The sequence below is a fragment of the Oryctolagus cuniculus genome, chromosome 19 (genome assembly GCF_964237555.1).
Source record: "Oryctolagus cuniculus chromosome 19, mOryCun1.1, whole genome shotgun sequence".
Lineage (NCBI taxonomy): Eukaryota > Metazoa > Chordata > Mammalia > Lagomorpha > Leporidae > Oryctolagus > Oryctolagus cuniculus.
Window position 1 is genome coordinate 55,103,369 of NC_091450.1, and position 26,078 is coordinate 55,129,446.

At 41.5% G+C, this 26,078-nt stretch overlaps 1 protein-coding gene across 1 annotated transcript in view; it reads left to right on the forward strand.

Annotated features, from left to right (window-relative positions):
• Nucleotides 1-627: 627 nt before the first annotated feature.
• Nucleotides 628-26,078, forward strand: part of LOC127486036 (uncharacterized) — a 167,068-nt gene continuing 141,617 nt past the window's right edge. Inside the window, exon 1 of the mRNA XM_070063826.1 lies at nt 628-643. The gene's annotated coding sequence lies outside the window, so the exon portion shown is untranslated. The remainder of the gene's footprint in view (nt 644-26,078) is intronic.

Genomic DNA, 26,078 nt, shown 5'->3' on the forward strand with positions numbered 1-26,078 from the left:
AATCTATTTTCAATTATTTTATACTCATAATATAAAGCCTGCACTATGTAAAGAATTCAACAGTTTGAAAGAATTAAAAAAAATCTGTTCCTGAAGAGGCAAGACATGGTTTGTTTAAAATCATTCTATCTGCAAGACAAGAGTTGTCTAAATCATTGTACGTCAAAGTATCAATATCACTAATATAGCTCACCTTTTAGGTACTCTGTTACCACAGATCAGGGAGAATATACAGTGTTTGTCTTTTTTTGGAAAGGGTTATTTTAAAGTGTAAGGTTTTACAGTTGCATCCATTTTTTTTCTTTTTGCAAATGACAGGTTTTTCTTTTTTCTTTTCTTTTTTTTTTTTTTTTTTTTACCAGAAAACGTTTCTTACCTGGAGCACATCGGAGATCAACACAGTCTTAGCCCGGAGCCAAGACTGCTGTCACCCACGTTTTTGACGCTGCCTGGCAGCTTCCGGTGCTGCTGTGCTTACTGGGAGGAAGAGGCGGGTCCTAGATGGCTGGCGCTTGTGCAGTCGGCCTGGTGGAGAGCAAGACGGTATTATCTGCTGGTGGCGGCATGTCGTCGGCTGCCGGAATTCTCGGCTGATGGCGGCGTTTTCGGCAGCTGTACTGGCCCAGAGAGTGCGGGAGTGAAGGTGAGTTTTTCTTATGAAACAATGAGAGGCCTGGGACCTCGTCGCGGGCGGGGGGGGGGGGGGGTCATGGCTCCTCGGAGCAGTGTAGACACTCATGTCCGCAGGCTGGCGGCCGTGGGGGCAGGCGGCAGCTCAGCTGTGGGAAGCGGAGAAGCGGGTAGCTGGGCTTGCGCTGGAGGACAGGACTGCGGGTTACAAGGTATGTTTATTTGTAACCTCTAACTTATTTATTTAGTCAGTTCTAGCAGTGTTTTTGGTGAGTGTTTTAGTTTTCATTGATTTTTATGAGTCTTTTTAGGTTGTCTATATCTTCTGGATTTAATCTTAGTAGGTCACGTGTATTTGTTATCCAGGGATTCCTCTGTTTCTTCTAGTTTTCCAGTTTATTAGCATATAGTACTGAATAGCAATTTCTCTGAAACCTTGTGTTTCAGTGATGTAGATTATAATCTCTGCTTTTTTTCTGTAATTTTATTTACTGGAGTTTTTATCATTTTTGTTAGTCTGGTTAGAAGATTATGTACTTTTTAAAATTTTATATCAGGTATGTAAATTTCATGTATTTCTTATATACAGATTCAAACATACTGATACTACTTCCCATGCTAGCATCTCTCAAGCCTGCACTCCCAGCCTTCTTCTTCCTCCTTCTCTTGTTCCCACTCTTAATTCTTCATCAGTTAAAGGTAGGGTGGGCAAGTTCCACGTGAGCTGCGTAGTGATCTTTTTTCAAAAAAATATATATTCTTAAGTGGCAGAGATCCAGAGATAGGGAAACACAGAGATAGAGGTCTTCCATCTGCTGCTTTGCTCCCGAAATGGCCACAGGGCCCATTGCTGGGCTGATCCAAAGCTAGGAGTCAGGAGTTTCTTCCAGGTCTCCCATATGGAGACTGCATTCAGTAAGAGTGGTAAAAGGGACATCTTTGTGTTGTTATATGTTTGACAAAATGATTTCACATTCTCCCCATCCAGCATGACATTGGCTGTTGGTTTGTCATACATAGCCATTATGATATTGATATGTATTCCTTCTGTGTATATTTTGTGTAGTTTTTAATCATTTTTTATTCTACTGATATCTGTATCTAATTAGATGATGTGGTTTTCAAAAGATTTATTTCATTTGTTTGCAAGATTTATACAGAGAGATATAAGTAGAGCAAGAGCAAAAGAGAAGGAGGGAGGGAGAGAGGTCTTCTGTTTGCTAGTTCATTCCCCAAAAGACCTTGATGGCCAAACTGAGCCATCAGGATCCAGAACCTTCTTCCAAGTCTCCCATGTGGCTGCGTGGCCCCAACTAATTGGGACATCCTCCGACATTTTCCCAGGCATGTTAGGAGGGAGCAGGATTGAAAGTGGAGCAGCCTGGATGCTAAATGGCACCCATATGAGATGCCGGCATTATGTGTTTTGGATTTAACCCTCTGTAACACAGCGCCAGCCCAGACAATGTGGTTTTATTCTTCCATTTTTTTGATAAAATTCATCATGCGTATTAATTTGCAAATGTGGAACATCATGGCATTTCTGATATAAATTCCAATTGAAGGTTTTATGTGAGCTTCAGCATGTGGTTTTGGTTTTGTTAGGCTAGAATTTTGTTAAGAATCTTTGCATCTTTTTCATTATGCATATAGGCCTTCAGTTTTCTTTGTATTTCATGTTTTGTTATCTTTTGTGGTTAAGGTAATGCCGGCCTCTCAAAAAGTGTTTGTTAGAGTTGAATCCTACTGCTTCCAGTTTATTATTTTGAAATAGTTGTAAAAGTATTGGAGTTGCTTTTTAAAGCTTCAAGCTCCTTGGATACCTTTATTCAAAGGTATTTAAATTTTAGTAGCTATTGTGAATGGAATGGATCTTCGAAGTGGTTTCTCAGCCCTGATATTGTGTGTATACAAATTCTATTGATTTTTGTGTGTTGATTTTATATCCTGCCACTTTTCCAAACTCTGTTATGAGTTTTAATGGTCTCGTGGTGGAGTTTCTTGGTTCCCCCATTTATAAAATCATGTCCTTTTGAAGGAGGGATAGCTTGACTTCCTCCTTCCCAATTTGTATCCATTTGATTTCTTTTTCTTGCCTAATGGCTCTAAAACTTCCAGATCTATATTGAATAGCAATAATGAGAGTGCATCCTTGTCTGTTTCCAGATCGTAGTTGGGAATGCTTCCAACTTGTCCCCATTCATAAGATGCTATCAGTCGGTTTGACATAAATTGCCTTGATTGTGTAGAGGAATGTTCTTTCTGTTGTCAGATTCCCTGAGGTTTTCTTTCTGAAAGGTTTTTGCATATTTTCCAGCTGTTTTCATCTATTGAAATAATTATGTTTTTTAAATATTTATTTAATTGAAAGTCAGATTTATGGAGTGAGGGAGATTTTCCAAGAATTTCCAATTCATTGGCAAACAGTACATTGTAGGAATTCCAGATAGTTGTTTTTATTATTGGGTTTCTATTATTACAGTTTGTTTTTCATTTCTGATTTTACTGATTGGGGTCTTATTCCTGTTTTGTTGTTGTTGTTGTTTTGGAGATTTTCAGCAATTTTCTAAAAAATATTTTTTAACCAGATTTTCATATCAGTGATCTTTTTATTTTTTTTTAGACAGGCAGATTTAGACAGAGAGAGAGACAGAAAGGTCTTCCTTTTCGTTGCTTCATTCTCTAAATGGCCGCTCTGGCTGGTGCACTGCGCCGATCTGAAGCCAGGAGCCAGGTGCTTCCTCCAGATCACCCACGCGGATGTAGGGCCCAAGCACTTGGGCCATCCTACACTGCACTCCCGGGCCACAGGAAAGAGCTGGACAGGAAGAGGTGCAACCGGGACAGAATCTGGCACCCCGACCAGAACTAGAATCCGGTGTGGCAGCGCCGCAAGTGGAGGATTAGCCTATTGAGACATGGCGCTGGCCTCAATGATCTTTTATAATGTTTTTCTTCAGCTTTGTTCATTTCTTCTCAAATTTCCATGATTTCTGTCATCCTACTAATTTGGAGTTTGATACGTTGTTTTTCTAGATTTTGTGATGCATTGAAAAGCTCATTTATTTGATTCCTTTCCAATATCTTGTTGTAGGCACAAGTTGTTATAAAGTTTCCTGTTAACATTGCATTTGCTGTGTCCCATACGTTTTGCTATGTTGTACTGTTATCTTTAATCATTTCCAGAAATTTCTGGATTTTCATTTTGATTTCTCCTAAGACCAACCATTCATTCAGGAGCATGTTGCTCGGACTCCACGTGTTTGCATATATTCTGGAGTTTCCTAAGTTGTTGATTTCCTGTTTCCTTTCATTTTGATCATAGAAGATGCATGAACTGATTTCAGTTATTGAGTTTTCTAGGCTTGCTTTATATCCTATCATATGTTGTGTCCTAGAGAAAGTTCCAGGGACTGATGAGAAGAATATGTATTCTGCAAGTTGTGGGATGAAATGTTCTGAGTTAGTATTTCAAACAAGGCAGCCTGTTCTCAGGGACAAAGTGATGAGCAACTGTGTCACCTACAATTTTGACATAGGGGAGGGGCTAGGAAACGACCAAGAGAAGACAGTTCAGGTGTTCTTGTAAGATACTGTTTTTTAGTTAAGAGATCCAAATTCCATGCATTTCATAAATGCAATTTAGGTACACAGTGATAGTCCCTACCCTACCTCCCTGTCAGGGGCATAACACATTGTGCACTTGTTTGTCTGACTCCGGGCAGCAACCCTGGCACTGACCAGGCCAAGGATGCTGGGCAGGTATCTGCCGTTCAGTAGCCCTGGCCATGGGCAGTTTGGCAGAGCTGTGCGTCATGTGGGAGAGGCTGGGTGTTAGCCCGGGAGGTGTAGAGAGCTCCACACTGCCCTGAGCTTCTGGTGGGCTGGATTGGGAGCAACGATGCCCTTGGAGTGCTCCTGATCATGGTGAGCACAGGAAAGGCATGTCAGGCTGGGGCTCAGGCTGCAGCCCCTGGTTCTTCAAGGCAGTGCGGCCTGTTCTGCTGACGCTGTGTTTCTCGGAGGAAGGGATGGGTGTTAGTTGAGTGGTACTTACGCAGTAGGCCTAGGGGAGAAGTAGGCTATATCCAAGGCAGTGTCGTTGTTGGCTGGCATTGGCAGTAGCGGTTCAGTAGGCTTGTAGAGTGCAGGATGGACTTGTTGTGTTTAAGTTTTTGGACAGAGAGATGCCCAGGGCCTGCCTCAAAGGATGGGGGATCCCGGTGCTTCCCAGCAGTGTTTTCCCTGCAAATCCACTGGTTCAGAGGCAGCGGGGGTTGGGCAGGGGCTCAGGTGTGAGGAAGCCATGATGCAGCTGTCTGCCTCACCTCCCCCCCTAAGAAGGACTCAGATGTGAAACTAATGCAGAGTGGACACTTAACCTCAGCTGCCAGGCAATCTTGTTCTTCTGGAGACTCTCGACTTCCTGTCATCAGTTCATGGACATCAGGTTTTATTCCATATCTCAGCTATTGTGAACTGAGCTGCAGTAAACCTGGAGGTACAGATAACCCTTTAAAATCTGCTGATTTCATTTCCTAGGGGTAAATCACCAGGAGAAGGATTGCTGAGTCATATGGAAGATTTATTTTCAGCTTTCTGAGGTATCTCCATACTGTCTTAGGCAGTGTCTTCCCCAGGTTACATTTCTACCAACAGTGTATTAGGGTAGCATAGTGCCAGATCCTCAGCAGCATTTATCATTTGTTGATTTTAGTATGAGAGCCATTCTGACTGTGGTGTGGTGAAACCTGATGGCTAGCGATCCTGAGCCTTTTTTCATGTGTCTGTTGGCCATATGAAGTTCCTCTCTTGAAACATGCCTGTTCAAGTCCTTTGCCTATTTTTAAATGGAATTTTTGTTTTGTTGTTGTTGAGTTCCTTGAACTCTTTGTAGATTGTGGCTATTAATCTTTTATAAGTTTTATAGTTGGCAGATTATTTTCTCTTATTCAAAGCCTCTTGACTTTGCTCTTTTTAGATTCTGGATATTAATCTTTATTTTTTGACAGGCAGAGTTAGACAGTGAGAGAGAGGGAAACAGAGAGAAAGGTCTTCCTTTTTCCATTGGTTCACCCCCAATTGGCTGCTGCGGCTAGCACACCACGCTGCTCCAAAGCCAGGAGCCAGGTGCTTCTCCTGGTCTCCCATTTGGGTGCAGGGCTCAAGCACCTGGGCCATCCTCCATTGCACTCCTGGCCACAGCAGAGGGCTGAACTGGAAGAGGAGCAAGAGGGACAGAATCTGGCGCCCTGACCGGGACTAGAACCCAGAGTGCTAGCGCTGCAGGTGGAGGATTAGCCTATTGAGCGGCAGCGCTGGCCTGGATATTAATCTTTTATCAGTTTCATAGTTAGCAAATAGTTTCTCCCATCCTTTTGGTTGCCTCTTTACTTTTCTGAGTGTTCCTTTTGTAGTGCAGAAGCTTCTCAGCTTGATGGAATCACATTTGTTTGTTTCAGCTTTTATTGTGCTACTGGCATTTTTTCCCAGAAATATTTCTTTAAGCCAATGTTTTCCAGTATTCCCCAATGTTCTCTAATAATATGATGATATTGAGGTTTAGATTTTGTTCCTTGACGTGTTTTAGTTGCTTTTTGTATAAGGTGGAAAGTATGGGTCTTCTTTCATACTTCTGCATGTAGAGGTCCAGTTTTCTCAGGACCTTTTTATAAAGAAACGGTCCTTTGAACCTGGGATTGATCTTTAGCTCCTTCTTGAAAGATAGATTAGTTGTAGATGTGTGCGTTATTTCAGGTGTTTCTTTTCTGTTCCATTGTTGTCATTTTTTTTTTTTGCCTATAGCATGCTGTTTTGATTGTAACTGTCCTGTGCCGTGTCTTGCAATCTGTTATTGTGATGCTTCAAGTTTTGTCAATGTTGTTTAAGGTTGCCTTCTCTATTCAGATGTTCTGTGTTTTCATATGAATTTTAGCATTGTTTTCTCTCCATCTGGGCAAAATGCTATTTGACCTTTGCTTGGGATCCCATTGTGTCTGTAAATTGCTTATGGTAGAATGGATATTTGCATTATGTTGATTTTGCCAATGAGTCAACGTGGAAGATTTTTCCATTTTTGTGTGTCGTCTTCCATTTCTTAATGTTTTGTAACTTTATTGTAGACATTTTCATGGATATGAAATTGGACACAGAGTTGACAGAGAAGTTCAGCTGCTGGGTAATCTTCCATTTCTGGGGACTGCTCTGCTTTCTTGTAAAACCCAGCTGTGCCTTCACCCTGGACAGGAGCAACTGGTTAGTAGTACATGTGGCTGTGTCCTGTTGATGGCAGCCCTTGGGCCCAAGGAGGAGAGAAGGGAAGGGAAGGGAACCCTGTGCCCTGGGGTTGGGCTGCCAGGCTGACAGCAAAGTGGACTTCCAGACTTTGTGAAGGAAGGTCAAGTGGTGGGAGCCCTATATACATGTGGAGACAGAAATGTGGGGGTCTAGTGTTCCTAGAATAGAGGAACCACAGAGACAGAGTTGAATAAGATATTGGGGAATGATTTCCCTGGGGCTTTGCCGAGAATTGTGGGGCAAAGAACATGCTAAGAAGGGAAGAATGGTTGTCCAGGCAGTGGGAGGGGAATCTGGGAGGAAAACTGTCAAATGTTTAATCAGAGGAAAAACATAAGAGTCTGGTTTGGAGAGATGTGGTAATAGTTGTTTGGGTTTTAGATTTTCAGGCTAAGGACGATGGGATTGCAAGTACTTCATGCAGTGGGAGTGGAGGGTTAGATGCCATGGAAGAACCTGGGGCGTGCAAGGTTTTGGGAGCTGAAAACAGTTTGTGTCTGTATGTCACCATCCTATGATAGAAAAAGGAAAATGGAAGGATTGTGGGGAGGAAGGCAGGCAACTTTGAGGAGAGTTGTAATAGGGAAGAGCTGTAATAGGTCTGCTTGTAAGAACTAGTGGAGTATCAGAGTGTGAGGTCCAGGATAGGCCCTGGGGAGAAACCTTACGAAAAGTGAGGGAAGGGATATCAGGAGGCGGGCAGAGGGAACTTTCAGGAGGGACTGGGGAATGGGTGCTGAGTTAATCAGGAAATTTGACCAAAGTGTGCAGACTACCAAGAGATAGAGAAGATGTTATCTGAAAGAAAACTGGGTTGATAGGGGTCTTGGGAACAGGGAGAACCTGTTTTAGCCTATGAATGAAGTTTGTGGCTTGTGGAAGTCAGAATATGGGCAGAGGAGTTTCTCTTGGTAAATATATTTTTCTTGGCTTTCAAAGGAGTGTCTGCTATGTGCCCACATTTGTTCTAGTTATTTAAGATATTGCAGAGAGCATCATGAGGGTCAATGAAAAAGTCTGTGGAAAGAGGAATTTGTAAGTTTGTTTCATTGTGTGTGTGTGTGTGTGTGTGTGTGTCTGTGTACAGAGAGATAGAGAATTATTCTTATCCATTCAACTGATGATGTTTGAAGTCCTTGACAATTTCTTGTTTTCCCTGCCATGAAGCATACTGCAATAAATATTGTGGTGAACGTATCTCTGATACAATACGTTCATGTATTTTGGGTTATATCAGTAGAGGAATTGTTCCATCATATGACAAGTCTGTTTTTATTTTCTTAAGAAATCTTTATATCGTTTTCCACAGTAGTTGCACTAATTTAAATTTTTACCACCAGTGTGTAAGTGTTCCACTTTTCCCACATCCTCCTCCTCATTGTGACTCTCTGTCCTTTCGGTTTTAGCCAGTATATACGTGTGAGCTGATATCCCATTGTGGTTTGGACTTGCATTTCCCTGATAGCTTGTGATGTTGAGCATTTTTTCCTATATTTGTTGGCCATCTGTATATCTATGGGGAACTGTCTGTTGCGTTCCTTTGGCAATTTCATAACCTGATTGGTGGTTTTTTTGCTGTTTTTTTTTTAAGTTGCAAATATATTCTTTTCTTTCTTTCTATTTTTTTAAACTTTTATTTAGTAAATATAAATTTCCAAAGTACAGTTTATGGATTACAATGGCTTCCCCCCATATCTTCCCTCCCACTCGCACCTCTCCCATCTCCAGCTCCCTCTCCCATTCCATTCACATCAAGATTCATTTTCAATTATCTTTATATACAGAAGATCAATTTAGTATATATTGAGTAAATATTTCATCAGTTTGCACCTGCACAGAAACACAAAGTGTAAAATACTGTTTCAGTACTAGTTATAGCATTACTTCACGTAGGACAACACCTTAAGGACAGATCCCACATGAGGAGTAAGGACACAGTGACTCCTGTTTTTGACTTAACAATTTGGCACTCTTGTTTATGGCATCAATAATCTGCCTAGGCTCTAGTCATGAGTTACTGAGGCTATGGAAGCCTTTTGAGTTCGCCAACTTCGATCTTATTCCCACAGGGTCATAGTCAAAGTGGAAGTTCTCTCCTCCCTTCAGAGAAAGGTACCTCCTTCTTTGATGGCCCCGTTCCTTCCACTGGGATCTCACTCGCAGAGATCTTCCACTTAGGTCTTCTTTTTTTTTCTTACCCCAGAGTGTCTTGGCTTTCCATGCCTAAAATACTCTCATGGGGTCTTCAGCCAGATCTGACTGCCTTAAGGGCTGATTCTGAGGCCAGAGTGCCATTTAGGACATCTGCCATTTTATGAGTCTGCTGTGTATCCCGCTTCCCATGTTGGATTGTTCTCTCCCTTTTTGATTCTGTCAGTTAGTATTAGCAGACACTAATCTTGTTTTTGTGATCCCTGTGATTCTTGGACCTATCGGTGTGATCAGTTGTGAACTGAAATTGATCACTTGGACTAGTGAGATGGCATTGGTACATGCAATCTTGATGGGATTGAATTGGAATCCTCTGGCAGATTTCTAACTCCACCATTTGGGGCAAGTTCAAATGAGCATGTTTCAAAATGTACATCTCCTCCCTCTCTTATTCCCACTCATATTTAACAGGGATCACTTTTCAGTTAAAATTTAAACACCTAAGAATAATTGTGTGTTAATTACAGAGTTCAACCCAATAGTACTAGAACAAAATGTACTAAAAGGGATAAAGTATTAAATTGTACAGCAACAGTGATGACAAGGGCTGATCAAGTCACTGTTTTTCATTGTGTCCATTTCACTTCAACAAGTTTTCCCTTTGGTGCTAAGTTCGTTGTCACTGATCAGGGAAAACATATGATATTTTCCCTTTTGGACTGGATTAATTCATTCAGCATGGTGTTTTCCAGATTCCTCCATTTTGTTGCAAATGACCTGATTTCATTATTTTTGATTGCTGTATAGTATTCTATAGAGTGCATTTCCCATAATTTCTTTATCCAGTCTACTATTGATGGGCATTTCGGTGATTCCAGGTCTTAGCTATTGTGAATTGAGCTGCAATAAACATTAGGGTGCAGACCGCTTTTTTGTTTGCCAATTTAATTTCCTTTGGGTAAATTCCAAGGAGTGGGGTGGCTGGGTTGAATGGTAGGGTTATGTTCAGGTTTCTGCTGAATCTCCAGACTGACTTCCATAGTGGCTTTACCAGTCTACATTCTCACCAACAGTGGGTTAGTGTCCCTTTTCCCCACATCCTCGCCAGCATCTGTTGTTGGTAGATTTCTGTATGTGAGCCATTCTAACCGGGGTGAGGTGAAACTGCTTGTGATCTTGAATATTTTTTCATGTGTCTGTTGGCCATTTGGATTTCCTCTTTTGAAAAATGTCTATTGAGGTCCTTGGCCCATCTCTTAAGTGGGTTGTTTGTTTTGATGTTGTGGAGTTTCTTGATTTCTTTGTAGATTCTGGTTATCAACCCTTTATCTGTTGAATAGTTTGCAAATATTTTCCCATTCCGTCCATTGCCTCTTCACTTTCCTTACTGTTTCTTTTGCAGTACAGATACTTCTCAATTTGATGCAATCCCAAATGGTAATTTTGGCTTTGACTGCCTGTGCCTCCCGGGTCTTTTCCAGAAATTCTTTGCCTGTGCCAATATCTTGAAGGGTTTCTCCAATGTTCTCTAATAACTTGATGGTGTCAGGTCGTAGATTTAGGTCTTTAATCCACGTTGAGTGGATTTTTGTGTAAGGTGTAAGGTAGGGGTCTTGCTTCATGCTTCTGCATGTGGAGATCCAGTTTTCCCAGCACCATTTATTGAATAGACTGTCCTTGCTCCAGGAATTGGTTTTAGATCCTTGATCAAATATAAGTTGGCTGTAGATGTTTGGGTTGATTTCTGGTGTTTCAATTCTGTTCCATTGGTCTATCCATCTGTTTCTGTACCAGTACCATGCTGTTTTGATAACAACTGCCCTGTAGTATGTCCTGAAATCTGGTATTGTGTTGCTTCCGACTTTGTTTTTGTTGTACAAGATTGCTTTAGCTATTCAAGGTCTCCTGAGTCTTCATATGAATTTCAGCATGGTTTTTTCCAGATCTGAGAAGAAGGTCTTCGGTATCTTGATTGGTATTGCATTGAATCTATAAATTACTTTTGGGAGAATGAACGTTTTGATGATATTGATGCTTCCCATCCATGGGCATGGAAGATTTTTCCATTTTTTGGTATCCTCTTCTATTTCTTTCTTTAAGGTTTTGTAATTTTCATCGTAGAGATCCTTAACATCCTTGGTTAAGTTTATACCAAGGTATTTGATTGTTTTTGTGGCTATTGTGAACGGGATTGATCTTAGCAGTTCTTTCTCAGCTGTGGCATTGCCTGTGCATACAAAGGCTGTTGGTTTTTGTGCATTGATTTTATATCCTGCTACATGGCCAAATTCTTCTATGAGAACCAATAGTCTCTTAGTGGAGTTCTTTGGATCCCCTAAATAAAGAATCATATCATCTGCAAAGAGGGATAGTTTGATTTCTTCCTTCCCAATTTATATCCCTTTAATTTCTTTTTCTTACCCAATAGCTCTGGTTAGAACTTCCAGAACTATGTTGAATAGCAGTGGTGAGAGTGGGCATCCCTGTCTGTTACCGGATCTCAGTGGAAGTGCTTCCAACTTTTCCCCATTCAATAGGATGCTGGCTGTGGGTTTTTCGTAAATTGCTTTGATTGTATTGATGAATGTTCCTTCTATACCCAGTTTGCTTAGAGTTTTCATCATGAAAGGGTGTTGTATTTTATCAAATGCTTTCTCTGCATCTATTGAGATAATCATATGGTTTTTCTTTTGCAGTGTGTTAATGTGGTGTATCACATTGATTGTTTTGCGCACATTAAACCATCCCTGCATACCAGGGATAAATCCCACTTGGTCTGGGTGGATGATCTTTCTGATGTGTTGTTGCATTCTATTGGCGAGAATTTTATTGAGGATTTTTGCATCTATGTTCATCAGGGATATTGGTCTGTAATTTTCTTTCAATGCTGCATCTTTTTCCGGCTTAGGAATTCAGGTGATGCTGGCTTCCTAGAAAGAATTTGGGAGGATTCCCTCTTTTTCGATTGTTCTGAATAGTTTGAGTAGAATTGGAGTCAGTTCTTCTTTAAATGTCTGGTAGAATTCAGCAGTGAATCCATCTGGTCCTGGGCTTTTCTTGTTGGGAGGGCCTTTATTATTGTTCCAATTTCTGTCTCAGTTATTGGATTTTTAGGTTTTCAATGTCTTCCTGGTTCAATTTAGGTAGGTTGCATGTGTCCAGGAATCTATGTGTTTCTGATAGACTTCCCTGTTCGCTGGCATGCAGGTCCTTGTAGTAATTTCTGATGATTCTTTTTATTTCTGCGGTGTCTCTTGTTACATTTCCTTTTTCATCTCTGATTGTATTCATTTGGGTCATCTTTTTTTAGTTAGTTGGGACAGTGGGGTGTCAATTTTGTTTATTTTTTCAAAAAACCAGCTCCTCGTTTGGCTGATTTTTTGTAATGTTGTTTTGGATTCAATCCTATTGATTTCTTCTCTGATTTTAATTATTTCTCTTCTCCTACTAGATTTGGGTCTGGTTTTCTGCAGTTGTTCTAGATCCTTGAGATACAAGTCCAGTTAAAAGACACCGAATGGCTGAATGGGTTAAGGAACAAAACCCATCTATTTGCTGCTTACAAGAAACACATCTTTCCAACAAAGATCCATACAGACTGAAAGTGAAAGGATGGAAAAAGATATACCATGCCAACAGAAATGAAAAAAGAGCGGGTGTAGCCATCTTAATATCGGACAACATAAACTTTACCACAAAAACTGTTAAGAGAGACAAAGAGGGACACTATATAATGATTAAGGGATCAATACAACAAGAAGATATAACAATTATCAAGGTATATGCATCTAACTACAGGGCACCAGTTTATCTAAAAGATTTTAACGGACTTAAAGGGAGACTTAGACCCCAATACAATAGTACTGGGGGACTTCAATACTCCATCTCAGAAATAGACAGATCAACAGGACAGAAGATCAACAAGGATACAGTAGATTTAAATGACACTATAGCCCAAACAGATCTAACAGATCTATACAGAACTTTCAATCCTACAGCTAAAGATTTTACATTCTTCTCAGCAGTACATGGAACCTTCTCTAGGATTGACCACATACTAGGCCATAAAGCAAGTCTTAGCAAATTCAAAAGAACTAGAATCATACCATGCAGCTTCTCAGACCATAAAGGAATGAAGTTGGAAATTAGCAACTCAGGAATCCCTAGAGCATACACAAACACATGGAGATTGAACAACATGCTCCTGAATGAACAATGGGTCATAGAAGAAATTAAAAGAGAAATCAAAAATTTTCTGGATGTAAATGAGGATAAGAGCACAACATACCAAAACTTATGGGACACAGCAAAAGCAGTGTTAAGAGGCAAGTTTATAGCAATAGGTGCCTACATCAAGAAATTGGAAAGGCACCAAATAAATGAGCTTTCAATGTATCTCAAGGATCTAGAAAACCTACAGCAAACCAGACCCAAATCTAGTAGGAGAAGAGAAATAATTAAAATCAGAGAAGAAATCACAACAGGATTGAATCCAAAAAAAAAAAAAAAACATTACAAAAAATCAGCCAAACGAGGGGCTGTTTTTTTGAAAAAATAAACAAAATTGACGCCCCATTGGCCCAACTAACTAAAAAAAAAGAAGAGAAAGACCAAATCAATAAAATCAGAGATGAAAAAGGAAACGTAACAACGGACACCACAGAAATAAAAAGAATCATCAGAAATTACTACAAGGACTTGTATGCCAGGAAACAGGGAAACAAATCTATCAGAAATGGATAGATTCCTAGACACATGCAACCTACCTAAATTGAACCAGGAAGACATTGAAAACCTAAATAGATCCATAACTGAAACAGAAATTGAAACAGTAATAAAGGCCCTCCCAACAAAGAAAAGCCCAGGACCAGATGGATTCACTGCTGAATTCTACCAGACATTTAAAGAAGAACTGACTCCAATTCTACTCAAACTATTCAGAACAATCGAAAAAGAGGGAGTCCTCCCAAATTCTTTCTATGAAACCAGCATCACCTTAATTCCTAAGCCGGAAAAAGATGCAGCATTGAAAGAAAATTACAGACCAATATCCCTGATGAACATAGATGCAAAAATCCTCAATAAAATTCTCGCCAATAGAATGCAACAACACATCAGAAAGATCATCCACCCAGACCAAGTGGGATTTATCCCTGGTATGCAGGGATGATTTAATGTGCGCAAAACAATCAATGTGATACACCACATTAACAGACGGAAGAAGAAAAACCACATGATTATCTCAATAGATGCAGAGAAAGCATTTGATATAATAGAACAACCGTTCATGATGAAAACTCTAAGCAAACTGGGTTTGGAAGGAATATTCCTCAATACAATCAAAGCCATCTATGAAAAACCCACAGCCAACATCCTATTGAATGGGGAAAAGTTGGAAGCACTTCCACTGAGATCCGGTAACAGACAGGGATGCCCACTCTCACCACTGCTATTCAACATAGTTCTGGAAGTTCTAGCCAGAGCTATTGGGTAAGAAAAAGAAATTAAAGGGATACAAATTGGGAAGGAAGAAATCAAACTATCCCTCTTTGCAGATGATATGATTCTTTATTTAGAGGACCCAAAGAACTCTACTAAGAGACTATTGGAACTCATAGAAGAGTTTGGCAAAGTAGCAGGGTATAAAATCAATGCACAAAAATCAACAGCCTTTGTATACACAGACAATGCCGTGGCTGAGGAAGAACTTCTAAGATCAATCCCATTCAAAATAGCTACACAAACAATCAAATACCTTGGAATAAACTTAACCAAGGATGTTAAGGATCTCTACGATGAAAATTACAAAACCTTAAAGAAAGAAATAGAAGAGGATACCAAGAAATGGAAAAATCTTCCATGCTCATGGATGGGAAGCATCAATATCATCAAAATGTCCATTCTCCCAAAAGTAATTTATAGATTTAATGCAATACCAATCAAGATACCGAAGACCTTCTTCTCAGATCTGGAAAAAACCATGCTGAAATTCATATGAAGACTCAGGAGACCTCGAATAGCTAAAGCAATCTTGTACAACAAAAACAAAGTCGGAAGCAACACAATACCAGATTTCAGGACATACTACAGGGCAGTTGTAATCAAAACAGTATGGTACTGGTACAGAAACAGATGGATAGACCAATGGAACAGAATTGAAACACCAGAAATCAACCCAAACATCTACAGCCAACTTATATTTGATCAAGGATCTAAAACCAATTCCTGGAGCAAGGACAGTCTATTCAATAAATGGTGCTGGGAAAACTGGATCTCCACATGCAGAAGCATGAAGCAAGACCCCTACCTTACACCTTACACAAAAATCCACTCAACGTGGATTAAAGACCTAAATCTACGACCTGACACCATCAAGTTATTAGAGAACATTGGAGAAACCCTTCAAGATATTGGCACAGGCAAAGAATTTCTGGAAAAGACCCGGGAGGCACAGGCAGTCAAAGCCAAAATCAACTATTGGGATTGCATCAAATTGAGAAGTTTCTGTACTGCAAAAGAAACAGTCAGGAGAGTGAAGAGACAACCGACAGAATGGGAAAAAAATATTTGCAAACTATGCAACAGATAAAGGGTTAATAACCAGAATCTATAAAGAGATCAAGAAACTCCACAAAAACAAAACAAACAACCCACTTAAGAGATGGGCCAAGGACCTCAATAGACATTTTTCAAAAGAGGAAATCCAAATGGCCAACAGGCACATGAAAAAATGTTCAAGGTCACTAGCAATCAGGGAAATGCAAATCAAAACCACAATGAGGTTTCACCTCACCCCGGTCAGAATGGCTCACATTCAGAAATCTACCAACAACAGATGCTGGCGAGGATGTGGGGAAAAAGGGACACTAACCCACTGTTGGTGGGAATGCAAACTGGTCAAGCCACTATGGAAGTCAGTCTGGAGATTCCTCAGAAACCTGAATATAACCCTACCGTTCGACCCAGCCATCCCACTCCTTGGGTTTTACCCAAAGGAAATTAAATTGGCAAACAAAAAAGCAGTCTGCACCCTAATGTTTATTGCAGCACAATTCACAATAGCCAAGACCTGGAACCAACCTAAATGCCCATCAACGGTAGACTGGATAAAGAAATTATGGGGTATGTACTCTTTAGAATACTATACCACAGTAAGAAACAACGAAATCCAGTCATTTGCAACAAAATGGAGGAATCTGGAACACATCCTGCTGAGTGAAATAAGCCAGTCCCAAAGGGACAAATAGCATATGTTCTCCCTGATCGGTGACAACTGACTGAACACCAAAAAGGAAACCTGTTGAAGTGAAATGGACACTATGAGAAACGGTGACCTGATCAGCATAGCCCTGACTGTTAATGAAGTACTTAATTCATTATCCCTCTTAGTAGTTCTTTTTTTTTGGTCTGTTCTACTTAATATGACTGGTTTTATTCTGTAATTAATACACAGTTATTCTTAAGTGTTGAAATTTAACTGAAATGTGATCCCTGTTAAACATAAGAGTGGGGATAAGAGAGGGAAGAGATGTACAATTTGGGACATGCTCAAGCTCACTTGCCCCAAATGGTAGAGTTAGAAACATACCAGGGGACTCCAATTTAATCCCATCAAGGTGGCATGTACCAGTGCCATCTCACTATTCCAAGTGATCAATTTCAGTTCACAATCGTCATAATGAAAGGACTAAGAGTCAAAGGGAGCACATAAACACGTCTAGTACCTGCTAATACTAACCGATAGAATAAATAAAGGGGAGAGTGATCCAACATGGGAAGCGAGATACTCAGCAGACTCATAGAATGACGGATGTCCTAAATAGCACTCTGGCCTCAGAATCAGCCCTAAAGGCATTCCGATCTGGCTGAAAAGCCCATGAGAGTATTTCAGGCATGGAAAGCCAAGACACAATGGCAAAAAAAACAAAAAACAAAACAAAACAAACAAACCTAAATGAAAGATCTCTGTGAGTGAGATCCCAGTGGAAAGAACAGGTCTTCAAAGAAGGAGGTACCTTTCTCTGAAGGGAGGAGAGAACCTCCACTTTGACTAGGACCTTGTCTAAACAAGATAAGAGTCGGAAAACTCAAGGGGCTTCCATAGCCTTGGAGACTCATGACTGGTGCATAGGGAGATTACTGATGCCATAAACAGGAGTGTCAATTTGTAAAGTCAACAACAGGAGTCACTGTGCACTTACTCCTCATGTAGGATCTCTGTCCTTAATGTGCTGTACATTGAGACTTAATGCTATAACGAGTACTGAAACAGTATATTTCACTTTGTGTTTCTATGGGGGTGCAAACTGTTGAAATCTTTACTTAATGCATACTAAACTGATCTGTTGAAGAAATTAGCAATTCCCAACTTGACTCTCACTGGGATTAAACATGACAATAGGTCTGATCTGATTTCATCATCATTTAAAAAATCATCTATTATTTTTCACTTTATGTTTCTGTGTGGGAGCAAACTGTTGAAATCTTTACTTAATGTATGCTAAACTGATCTTCTGTATATAAAGAGAATTGAAAATGAATCCTCATGTGAGTGGAAGGGGAGAGGGAATGGGAAAGGGGAGGGTTGCGGGTGGGAGGGACGTTATGGGGGGGAAGCCATTGTAATTCATAAGCCGTACTTTGGAAATTTATATTCATTAAATAAAAGTTAAAAATAAAATCTAGCTCCTGAAGGAGAGTTAAGTCATGTGGAGTCTTACTATCCCCCCAAACCAAGTGATCTACCTATAGGCATTTGTATCGTCTTCACAATTTTTAATTATTGGAAATCATTGCCTTAAGAATAAAGATGCTGAGTAATAATAATAAAAAAAAAACAACCAGCTCCTCATTTGGCTGATTTTTTTTGTAATGTTGTTTTGGATTCAATCCTATTGATTTCTTCTCTGATTTTATTTATTTCTCTTCTCCTACTAGATTTGGGTCTGGTTTGCTGCAGTTTTTCTATATCCTTGAGATACATTGAAAGCTCATTTATTTGGTGCCTTTCCAGTTTCTTGATGTAGGCACCTATTGATATAAACTTGCCTCTTAACACTGCTTTTGCTGTGTCCCATAAGTTTTGGTATGTTGTGCTCTTATCCTCATTTACTTCCAGAAGGTTTTTGATTTCTCTTTTGATTTCTTCTGTGACCCATTGTTCATTCAGGAGCATGCTGTTCAATCTCCATGTGTTTGTGTATGCTCTAGGGATTCCTGAGTTGCTAATTTCCAACTTCATTCCCCTATAGTCTGAGAAGCTGCATGGTATGATTCTAGTTCTTTTGAATTTGCTAAGACTTGCTTTATGGCCTAGTCTGTGGTCAATCCTAGAGAAGGTTCCATGTACTGCTGAGAAGAATGTAAATTATTTAAATGTAGAATGAAAAGTTCTGTATAGATCTGTTATATCTGTTTGGGCTATAGTGTTGTTTAAATCTACTGTTTCCTTGTTGATCTTCTGTCCTGTTGATCTGTCTATTTCTGAGATGGAGTATTGAAGTCCCCCAGTACTATTGTATTGGAATCTAACTCTCCCCTTAAGTCCCTTAACATATCTTTTAAATAAACCAGTGCCCTGTAGTTAGGTGCATATACATTGATAATCGTTATATCTTCCTGTTGAATTGATCCCTTAATCATTATATAGTGTCCCTCTTTGTCTCTCTTAACAGTTTTTGTGGTAAAGTTTATGTTGTCTGATATTAAGATGGCTACACCCACTCTTTTTCATCTCTGTTGGCATGGTATATCTTTTTCCAGCCTTTCACTTCGTCTGCATGCATCTTTGTTGGAAAGATGTGTTTCTTGTAAGCAGCAAATAGATGGGTTTTGTTCCTTAACCCATTCAGCCAATCTGTGTCTTTTAACTCTAGAGTTGAGGCCATTAACGTTCAATGTGACTATTGATTAGTAGTAACTTTGCCCTGCCATTTTCTCAAAGATATTTTCTAATATGTGCTTTGAACTTCCTCTGATCTTTTGCTGTGAGGTTTCCTTACTTTACCTTCTTTCATATTGATGCCCGTGTTTATATCTTTGTGTTTAACACATCTTTAAACATGTTTTGCAGTGCTGGACGAGTGGCGACATATTCTTTCAATTTCTGTTTGCTCTGAAAGGTCTTTACTTCACCTTGATCCACAAATGAGAGCTTTGCAGGATATAATATTCTGGGCTGGCAGTTTTTCTCTCTTAATATCTGGGCAATGTCTCACCATTCCCTCCTAGCCTGTAGATGCTGTGAGTCTAATTGGAGATTAGATTTCTCTTCACTATCACACTTTCCTTTTCCACTAATTTCTGCATTTCATTTTGATTCCTCTTTAAGATTTCATTTTCATGAGAGAGATTTTCTATCCTGTCCAGAAAGGATTTCTGCAGTTCAAGAATTTGTTTTTGAAAAATTCTAAATGTTTTTATCATAAATTTTTTTGAAATCCGTATCCTGCATTTCTTCTATCTCATCATCTTCATAATCTTGGCTTGGGGTGTCTTGTTCATTTGGGGGCATCATAATGTCTTCCTTGTTCTTGTTTCCTCGGTTTCTGCATTTGTTGCTTGGCATTGTGGAGATATTCTTTGGATTCTTCTTCCCTCGCTGTGGTGTTTTTTCTTGTTATATACTATGACTGTATTAAGTGGACTGTCTGCTTTTGATGGAGCCTTAGAGGCTTGAGATGGGTGTGGCCAGAGTGCTCTGTTTGGTTCTTCAGGGTTAAGGGTCTGCCAAAGGTGACACACCCAGGTTAGGCATGGTAAATCTCTCTCTCTCTCTGTCTCTCTCTCTCTTTCTTTTTTTTTTTTTTGATTCAGAAGGGAAGAATTTCCGCACAGCTGAGCGGAATATTAGGCAGTCAGCTTCTGATCTCTGGCTCCTGTGGGTTCAACATTCATCTGCTCTTTCCCAAGGATGACACCAAGACTCTGTGGTACCCCGACTGTGGGCTCAAATTCCCTTGCAGTCTCCCACCAGGTTGCCAAGGTTACCAAATTGTAGCGTCTCTGGCGAGTACTCACATAAACTCTGAGTTCTCTCACCCACCATCTCTTTTTTCACAATCTCAGTTCATTAGCTCCATGCATTCACTAGGTCCTAACCTTCTGTTATTTCACCCCCCCAGAGTCAGGTTTTTCTGGTTGGCTGATGGCGGGCACTGCTTTAAGTATGTCCAAAATGACGCCTGCTCTTTGTCTTGCTTGCTTTTTAGAGGTGAGCGGAGAGAGAGAGACTTGTGTCCATACTGGTCCCCCCTTTTTTTTCCTCTCTCCTCTAGTTAGCCTGATGAACTTTCCCCCACAAGACTTCAAGCCCTTAATGAGAAACCACTACAGATTTTTTGGTTTGTTTGGGGGATTTATTTGTTTATTTGAAAGTCAGAGTATCAGAGAGGGAGGGAGAGACAGAGATGTTTCATCCACTGGCTATAAGAAGCCAGGAGCCGGGGGCCCCACGTTGTCTCCCCACAAGGGTGACAGAGGCCCAAACAATCGACCCACCCTCAACAGCCATTCCTTAGGCCTCTAAAAGGGTGCTGGATCAGAAGTGGAGCAGCCAGGGCAGGCACTGTTCCCCACAATGGATTCCAGCGCTGCTGGTGGCCCTACCCACTACACCACAACACTGGTATCTGGCCTCACTGTTTTTGACCATACTTGTAAGAACAGTCTTCTGAGAAGTGCACGGCTGCCCCATCTCAGTTTATTTTTTATAAATGATGAGAGATATGGATCTAATTCCATTCTTCTACACGAATACATCGAGCTTTGCCAGCACCGTTTGTTGAAGAGATTATCCTTACACTGATGAAAGGTCTGAACCCTTTTGTCAAAAATCAGGTGGCCATAAGTATTTAGATTAACTTAGGGATTCTCTGTTTCGCTCCATTGGTATGTATCAGTTTTTTTATTGCCAGGCACATGGTGTTTTAATTAGTACACTTTTTTAGTACGCTGTGAAGTCAGGTATTGTGATGTCTCCAGCTTGATTTTTATTTCTTCAGGATCACCTTAGTGGTTCTGGATCTTCTGTGGTTCTGTATGAATTGGAGGGTTGTTTTTTCTAATTCTGTAAAGAATGTCATTGGTATTCTGTAGATTTCTTTCCATGAAATAGATATTTTAATGATACACATTCTGCCAATCCACAAGTAAGGAATATCTTTCCTTTTTTTGTGTGTGTCCTTGATTATTCTTTGGTCAGTGTTTGATAATTTTTATTGTAGAGCTCTTTCACTTATTTGATTAAATTTATTCCTAAATATACTGATTTTTGTTCCCTCTTAACATTGCATTTGCTGTGTCCCATACATTTTGTTATGTTGTACTGTTATCTTCAATCATTTCCAGAAATTTCTTGATTTCCATTTTGATTTCTCCTACGACCCACCATTCATTCAGGAGCATGTTCCTCGGTCTCCATGTGTTTGCATATGTTCTGGAGTTTCTTGAGTTGTTGATTTCCCGTTTCCTTGCATTTTGGTCATAGAAGATGGGTGAAATGATTTCAGTCATTGAGTTTACTAGGCTTGCTTCTGGCCTATCATATGTTGTGTCCTAGTGAATGTTCCAGGGACTGATGAGAAGAATGTGTATTCTGCTAGTGTGAGATGAAAAGTTCTGAGTTAGGACTTCAAACAGGGCAGCCTGTTCCCCAGGACACAGTGATGAGTGACTGCGTCATCTATAATTGTGACATAATGAAAGGGCTAGGAAACGACCAAGAGAAGACAGTTCAGGTGTTCTTGTAAGATACCGTTTTTTAGTTAAGAGATCCAAATTCCATGCATTTCATAAATGCAATTTAGATACACGGTGATAGTCCCAACCCTCCCTCCCTGTCTGTGGCACAACACATTGCACACTTGGTTGTCTGACTCCAGGCAGCAGCCCCGGAACTGACCAGGCCAGGATGCTGGGTGGGTATCTGTCGTTCAGTAGCCGTGACCATGGGCAGTTTGGCAGAGCTGTGCACCATGTGGGAGTGGCTGGGTGTTAGCACGGGAGGTGTAGAGAGCTCCACACTGCCCTGAGCTTCTGGTGGGCTGGATTGGGAGCAACAATGCCCTTGGAGTGCTCCTGATGATGGTGAGCACAGGAAAGGCATGTCAGGCTGGGGCTCAGGCTGCAGCCCGTGGTTCTTCAAGGTAGTGTGGCCTCTTCCGCTGACACTGTGTATTCTTGGAGGAAGGGGCAGGTGTTAGTTGGATGGTGCTTGCATAGTAGGCCTCGGGGAGAAGTAGGCGATGTCTGTGGGAGTGGTGTCGAGGTTGAGGCCAGCTGGCAGTGGCATTGGCGGTAGTGTTACGGTAGGCTTGGAGAGTGCATGAGGGATTTGCTGCGTTTAAGCTTACGGACAGAGAGATGCCCAGGGCCTGCCTCAAAGGATTTGGGAACTGGGGCTTCCCAGTGGCATTCTCCCCCGAAATCTGCAGGTTCAGAGGCAGTGGGGGTGGGCGGTGGCTCAGCCATGAGGAAACCGAGAAGCAGATGCCTGCCTCCCCTCCTGCCTCCCAGAGGACACGGATGTGAAATTAACCCAGAGTAGACTAGTGTTCTCTAGTAATTTGATGATACTGAGTTTTAGATTTCGTTCCTTGAAGTGTTTTTAGTTGCTTTTTTTTTTGACAGGCAGAGTGGACAATGAGAGAGAGATAGAAAGGTCTTCCTTTTCCGTTGGTTCATCCTCCAATGGCCACTGCAGTCGGCGCATTGTGGCCAGCGCACCACACTGATCTGAAACCAGGAGCCAGGAGCCAGGTGCTTCTCCTGGTCTCCCATGTGAGTGCAGGGCCCAAGGATCCGGGCCATCCTCCACTGCACTCCTGGGCCACAGCAAAGATCTGGCCTGGAAGAGGGGCAACCGGGACAGAATCCGGTGCCCCGACCGGGATTAGAAACCGGTGAGGTGCGCCGCAGGTAGACGATTAGCCTATTGAGCCACAGCGCCAGCCATTTAGTTGCTTTTTGTATAGGTGTAAGGTATGGGTCTTCTTTCAGAGTTCTGCATATCTGTGCAGTTTTCTCAGGACCATTTTTTGAAGAAACTGTCCCTTGTACCTGGGATTGATCTTCGGCTCCTTCTTGACAGATAGATTAGTTGTAGATATGTGTGTGTTATTTCAGATGTTTCTTTTCTGTTCCTTTGTTCTGTATGTCAGTTTTTTTACTATACCAAGCTGTTTTGATTGTAACTGTCCTGTTCTGTGTCTTGCAATCTGTTATTGCGATGCTTCGAGTTTTGTCAATGTTGTGTAAGGTTGCTTTCTCTATTCAGATGTTCTGTGTTTTCATATGAATTTTAGCATTGTTTTCTCTCCATCTGGGCAAAATGCTATTAGACCTTTGCTTAGGATCCCATTTTGTCTGTAAATTGCTTATGGTAGAATGGATATTTGCATTATGTTAATTTTGCCAGTGAATCAGTATGAACGATTTTTCCATTTTTGTGTGTCTTCTTCCATTTCTTTAATGTTTTGTAACTTTTTTGGCTGGTGCCGCGGCTCACTAGGCTAATCCTCTGCCTAGCGGCACCAGCACACCGGGTTCTAGTCCCGGTCGGGGTGCCGGATTCTGTCCCGGTTACCCCTCTTCCAGGCCAGCTCTCTGCTGTGGCCAGGGAGTGCAGTGGAGGATGGCCCAAGTGCTTGGGCCCTGCACCCCATGGGAGACCAGGAAAAGCACCTGGCTCCTGGCTCCTGCCATTGGATCAACGCGGTGCGCCGGCCGCAGCATGCCAGCTGTGGCGGCCATTGGAGGGTGAACCAACAGCAAAGGAAGACCTTTCTCTCTGTCTCTCTCTCTCTCTCACTGTCCACTCTGCCTGTCAAAAAAAAAACTTTTTTGCAGACATTTTCATGGATATGGAACTGGACACCGAGTTGACGCTGAATTTCAGCTGCTGGGTAATCTTCCATTTCTGGAACCTCCTTGGCTTCCTGGTAAAACCCAGTTGTGCCTTCACCCTGGACAGGAGCAGCTGGTTAGTACATGTGGCTGTGTCCTGTTGATGGCAGCCCTTGGGCCCAAAGGGGAGCGGAGGGAATGGAAGGGAACCCTGTTCCTGCAGTTGGGCTGGCCAGGCTGAGAACAAGGTGGACTTCCAACCTTTGGGATGGAGGGTCAAGTCGGGGAGCCCTATATACATGTAGAGACAGAAATGTGGAGGCCTAGCATTCCTAGAATTGAGTGGGGGCCACAGAGACAGAGGTGAATAAGATGTTGGTGAATGAGTTCCCTGGTTCTTTGTAGTTTATTAAGGGCCATAGAACATGCTAAGAAGGGAAGACTGGTTGTCCAGCCAGTGGGAGGGAGACCTGGAAGGAGAACTGCATGTGTTGACTCAGAGTACAAAACATAAGATGTATGGTTTTGGGAGACATGGTAGTAGTTGTTTGGGTTTTAGAGTTTCAAGCTAAGGACAATGGGATTGTAAGTACTTCATGCAGCGGCAGTAGAGGGTTAGATTCAATGGAAGAACCTAGGGCATGCAAGGTTTTGGGAGCTGAAAACAGGTTATTTCTGTATGTCACTATCCTGTGATAGGGAATATGGAAGGATTGTATGGAGAAAGGCAGGCGACTTTTAGGAGAATTGTAATAGGGAGGAGCCGGTAGGTCTACATGTAAGTACTAGTGGAGGCCGGCGCCGAGGCTCACTATGCTGATCCTCCGCCTTGCGACTCCAGCACACCGGGATCTAGTCCTGTTTGGGGTGCCAGATTCTGTCCTGGTTGCCCCTCTTCCAGGCCAGCTCTCTGCTGGGGCCTGGGAGTGCAGTGGAGGATGGCCCAAGTGCTTGGGCCCTGCACCTGTATGGGAGACCAGGAGTAGCACCTGGCTCCTGCCTCGGATGAGCGCGGTGCGCCGGCCACAGCACGCCAGCCACGGTGGCCATTGGAGGGTTAACCAACGGCAAAAGGAAGACATTTCTCTCTGTCTCTCTCTCTCACTGTCCACTCTGCCTGTCAAAAAAAAGAAAAGAAAAGGAAAAAAAGAACTAGTGGAGCATCAGAGTGTTAGACCCGGGACAGGGCCTGGGGAGCAACCTTAGGAAAAGTGAGGGAAAGGGTATCAGGAGGCAGGCCGAGGGAACTTGCAGGAGGGACCTGGGAATGTGTGCTGATTTAATCATGAAATTCGACCAAAGTCTACAGAGTACCAAGAGTTGGAGAGGATCTTATCTGAAATAAAATAAGGGTTAATAGGGGGCTTGGGTACATGGAGAACCTGATTTCGCCTGGGAATGAAGTTTGTGGCTTGTAGTCAGCTTATAGAAGTCAGAATTATAGCAGAGGACTTTTTCTTGGTAAATGTGTTTTTTTTTCTTTTTTTTTGCTTTCAAAGGAGTGTCTGTGATGTACCCACATTTGTTCTAGTTATTTAAGGTATTGCAGAGAGTGTCATGAGGGTTTTTGAAAAAGTTTGTGGAAAGAGGGATTTGTAAGGTTGTTTCACTGTGTGAGAGTGCACACGCGTGTGTGTGTGTGTGTGTGTGTGTATGTAGAGTATTATGCTTACGCATTCATCTGATGAAAATTTCTTGTTTTCGCTGCCGTGAAGCATACTGCAATAAATATTGTGGTGTACGTATCTCTCTGATACAATATGTTCATGTGTTTTCGGTTATATCCAATAGATGGGTTGCTCCATCATATGGCAAGTCTATTTCTGGTTTCTTAAAAATCTCCATACCATTTTCCACAGCAGCTGCACCAATTTACATTTCCACCACCAGTGTGTAAGTGTTCTTCTTGTCCCACATCTTCCTCATCATTGTGACTCTCCATCCTTTGGGTTTTAGCCAGTATGTACGTGTGAGCTGATATCCCATTGTGGTTTGGATTTGCATTTCCCTCATAGGTTATGATGTTGGGCATTTCTTCCTGTATTTGTTGGCCATCTGTATATCTATGGGAAACTGTCTGTTGAGTTCCTTTGGCCATTTCATATCTGGATTGGTTGTGTTTTTCTTGCTGCTATTTTTTTCTAAGTTGCAGATGT